This window comes from Cherax quadricarinatus, chromosome 55 (genome assembly GCF_038502225.1).
Source record: "Cherax quadricarinatus isolate ZL_2023a chromosome 55, ASM3850222v1, whole genome shotgun sequence".
Classification (NCBI taxonomy): domain Eukaryota; kingdom Metazoa; phylum Arthropoda; class Malacostraca; order Decapoda; family Parastacidae; genus Cherax; species Cherax quadricarinatus.
In genome coordinates, this window is record NC_091346.1 from 27,634,046 (window position 1) to 27,639,045 (window position 5,000).

The following is a 5,000-nucleotide window of genomic DNA, read 5'->3' on the forward strand; positions in this document are numbered from 1 at the left end:
CACACACATATATATATATATATATATATATATATATATATATATATATATATATATATATATATATATATATATATATATATATATATACACACACACACATATATACACACCCTCTCTCTCTCTCTCTCTCTCTCTCTCTCTCTCTCTCTCTCTCTCTCTCTCTCTCTCTCTCTCTCTCTCTCTCTCTCTCTCTCTCTCTCTCTCCCTACCTCCCTCTCCCCCTCTCCCTCACCTTGGGTAAATTTGGAAGTGGATGAAATCAAATTAAAATTGGGTTGAGGTACAAGAGAGAAGTTACCATTCATATAACTGTGCCCTTGTGTGTCCACGTCAACCCTGACTTTAATATTCATGTAAAAAAAGATTTTCAATTTACATTTTACAGTTTTTGTAAAAGCCTGAGCTTTACTGATTTACTGAATAACATTTGGGATACTGAAGGGAATTTTTTTTATCAGTGAATTATTTAGCATTTTTCTTGATTTATTATTATTTATGTGGAGTGACCAGACCTTGATAGTGGTGGTGGTAGTGTTGGTGGTTGTCGTAGCTGGTGGTGGAGTGACCAGACCTTGATAGTGGTGGTGGTAGTGTTGGTGGTTGTCGTAGCTGGTGGTGGAGTGACCAGACCTTGATAGTGGTGGTGGTAGTGTTGGTGGTTGTCGTAGCTGGTGGTGGAGTGACCAGCCCTTGATAGTGGTGGTGGTAGTGTTGGTGGTTGTCGTAGCTGGTGGTGGAGTGACCAGACCTTGATAGTGGTGGTGGTGGTAGTGTTGGTGGTTGTCGTAGCTGGTGGTGGAGTGACCAGACCTTGATAGTGGTGGTGGTAGTGTTGGTGGTTGTCGTAGCTGGTGGTGGAGTGACCAGCCCTTGATAGTGGTGGTGGTAGTGTTGGTGGTTATCGTAGCTGGTGGTGGAGTGACCAGACCTTGATAGTGGTAGTGGTAGTGTTGGTGGTTATCGTAGCTGGTGGTGGAGTGACCAGCCCTTGATAGTGGTGGTGGTAGTGTTGATTGTCGTAGCTGGTGGTGGAGCGACCAGACCTTGATAGTGGTGGTGGTAGTGTTGGTGGTTGTCGTAGCTGGTGGTGGAGCGACCAGACCTTGATAGTGGTGGTGGTAGTGTTGGTGGTTGTCGTAGCTGGTGGTGGAGTGACCAGCCCTTGATAGTGGTGGTGGTAGTGTTGGTTGTCGTAGCTGGTGGTGGAGTGACCAGCCCTTGATAGTGGTGGTGGTAGTGTTGGTGGTTGTCGTAGCTGGTGGTGGAGTGACCAGACCTTGATAGTGGTGGTGGTAGTGTTGGTGGTTGTCGTAGCTGGTGGTGGAGTGACCAGACCTTGATAGTGGTGGTGGTAGTGTTGGTGGTTGTCGTAGCTGGTGGTGGAGTGACCAGACCTTGATAGTGGTGGTGGTAGTGTTGGTTGTTGTCATAGATGGTGGTGGAGTGACCAGACCTTGATAGTGATGGTTGTAGTGTTCGTGGTTGTCGTAGCTGGTGGTGGAGTGACCAGTCCTTGATAGTGATTGTGGTAGTGTTGGTTGTTGTATCTGGTGATTATGATAGTTGTAGCTTGTGATTTTGGTCATTTACGTTGGTGGGGATAGTGAAGGTTTTGGTGGCAACAGTCGTTATAGTTTTTGTGGTGGTGGTGATAGTGGTAGTGGTGGTCTACTTGGAGTGTGCTCCGAGGGTCAACGCCCCCGCGTGCCTGTCCATGACTAGGCCTCCTGGTGGATCAGGGCCTGATCAACCAAACTGTTACTGCTGGCCGCACGCAGTCCAACGTAGGAACCCCCGGTTGGTCATGAACTCACTGAGGTAAATTGTATTGTCTGCCGAGCCTTTTGTTTTCCAAGGGAGTGATTCTTGTGTACAGATTTAGGATAAATCTCTCTAGAAATTTCCAGAGGTAAATTATGATGCATCTTTCTCGCCTGCATTGCAGGGAGTACAGGTCAAGGGAGTTAAACTTTCCCAGTAATTAAAATGCTTGACTATACTTACAAGTGCTGTGAAAGTTTTTTGTACATTCTCTAGAATCTAGATCCTCAGTTTCGCCTGCCTTGAATGGGATTGTTAGTGTACAACAGTATTCCAGCCTAGAGAGAACAAGTTACTTGAAAAGGATTGTCACTGGCTTAGCATCTCTTGTTTTGAAGGTTCTCGTTATCCATTCTATTATTTTCCTGGCGGTGGTGATGATAACCTGTTATGGTTCATGGTGGTGGTAAGAACAGTGATGCTTACCAGTGAGAAGCTTCTCAGAGCAGTTCCTTGATATGAAATTTATAGTTGGCAAAGGCACTTGTCGATAGACATTTCGTCTGTTGATTGTGTAGTTGTGTGTGTGTGCGCGCGCGCATGTGCGCTCACCAAGTTGTGGGTGCAGCTCTCGATACTTAGCTCATGGCCCCGCTTCCTTGACCAGTTTGATCGGCATCACTGATTTCTAACCTCTTGGTCCTTATCATATCTACTCTTGAAGCTGTGTATAGAGTTTCTCCACTACTGCTTCATCCCAGTCATTCCACTTATCAACCACCCTGAAACTAAAGAAATACTTCCTTACGTCCTTATGACTCACCTGTGTCTTCAGCTTCCACCTGTGTCCCCTTCATCCTGGTTCTCTTAATTCAGTCTGTCCCTCTCATCTCTATTATCAGGTTCCTTTAAAAAAAAATATCGTAATCATGGCTTAAACATGTTAGACACATGAAACAAGAGGCTGGATTTAAATGTAGGGTTACTGAATTAGTTTACCTGGAGTCTCTTCCGGAGGTCAGCGCCCCCGCGGCCCGGTCCCAGACCAGGCATCCTTGTTGCTGGTTTGATGGATCAAGTTGTGAGTGCGCGCCACCTACAATACAACGTATGCACCACAAGCTTAAAGTGTAGGTAATTTTATGAGTAATCTGGAGAAAGGTAGTCAGGTTTAGTTCCTCTCCTTATAGTGCATTCCTCTCAGTTCTGGTACTAACCTGGTTACTGAGCTGTATCAGGTGTGGGCTCCATGCTGGGGCCGCGTACTCAATGACTGACCTAACATATGTCGTGTATAAAGCTCTCAAGGATTCTTTATTCAGGTTGCTGAATGTTGTTTTGACAAAGGTTTGCTAGTGTTATACGCTTTATATGTATTTCTGGCTCTATGATTAGTGTTATTCACTCTGGCTCTATGATTAGTGTTATTCACTCTGGCTCTATGATTAGTGTTATTCACTCTGGCTCTATGATTAGTGTTATTCACTCTGGCTCTATGATTAGTGTTATTCACTCTGGCTCTATGATTAGTGTTATTCACTCTGGCTCTATGATTAGTGTTATTCACTCTGGCTCTATGATTAGTGTTATTCACTCTGGCTCTATGATTAGTGTTATTCACTCTGGCTCTATGATTAGTGTTATTCACTCTGGCTCTATGATTAGTGTTATTCACTCTGGCTCTATGATTAGTGTTATTCACTCTGTTCTTCTCTGGACCTGTGCTGTATTCTGTGCCCAGTCTGCTTTTGCCTTGTCCAGTTTGCACGACCTTGAATTTGTTTGGGTTGAACTAGAGCAGCCACTTGTTTGACCACATCTATAGCTTGTTGAGGCCTCTGTCTGGAGTTTATTGATGTAGTGTCTTGTTCTTTTGATTCTCATTGGTTTCACATCATCAGCGGTGGCATACAGGATTCAATCACCTCTGGTAGTGAGGGTGTTCACTTGTATTAGGAGCAGCAGTGGACCTAGTTCTGATCCCCGCGGAATCCCACTCGTTACTATCTTATTCTGATGTCTCATTCCTTACTGCTGGGTCATATTTACCGTGGTGGCGAGATTTGAGCGGCTTGGCCTAAGTACCCAGCACTGATCCCCCCCCCCCGCATCATCTATCCATTGGATTAAATATTTTTTCCCCCACTCGTCTGAATTTGCTCACGTTCCTGGCTAATAACATGGAACGATTTATGAACATTAATTACAGAATGTGAAAAAAATGCATTTTAAATAGTTTTACTTCCGTTATGACTGATTTATGTAATGTGAATAAAGTGATCACAGCAGCAAGTTGGTATTAATAGCGTAAAACTGGTAGTGTAAAGTTCATAATGGAATATGTTTAAACCTCTAAATAGCCAAAATGTTCTAATGCTTTGTAAATGGAAAAGAAGAATCACTCTGCCTTTTAATTCTGCTCTTTAACTCTGCCTGTTCATCTAGTTTCTGGACTGATCTCTGCTGTGGTACTGTATCATATATGTTCCTCTGGTTCAAGAAGATACAGTCCTCCCAGCTTTTGTCTTTCTTGTTTCATCTCTGACTCTGTCATGCAACTCCAGCATCCCTAAATCCATGTAAGATTTCTGTAAAGTATCTTCTTTCTAAGTGTTCCAGTAACCTTTTCTTTCCCATCTTCTCCAGAACTTTTGAGAGCAGAGATGCTGGGCTGTAGCTCAGTGACTGTTATCTACCCATCTGTCTTGTATACCGGGACTGCAACTGCCTTTTGTCCAATTTTCTGGTACTTGTCCTGAGTGTAGTGACTGGATACCATTGTTATTGCTTCAGACATTGACTGTGTTCCTTCTCTCAGTACCCAGGGAAATATATTATCTGGTCCCATCACTTAATTTTAAAACACTCAGTAATTCCATTAATTCTTTTCTTGTGCTGATGCTTTTAAATACCTGTGGGTCTGGTTTGATTACTGTGTGTACTCAACTAATTGTGGTTGCAGGGGTCGAGACTCAGCTCTTGGCCCTGTGTGTGTGTGTTTGTGTATTGGTGTGTGTGTGTGTGTGTGTGTGTGTGCGTGTGCGGCGTGTGCGTGTGGCGTGTGCGTGTGTGCATGCGCTCACACGCGTCCGTTCGTAATTGTGAATTCAAATTCTAAAAAATTATGTTTTAAATATTTTAAGCGACATATTAAACTTTCATGGCGGAAGATATTTTGAATAATATTTTAGAGACGACCATAAACTGAGATGAAAGTAGATTACTGCCAGAGAGAG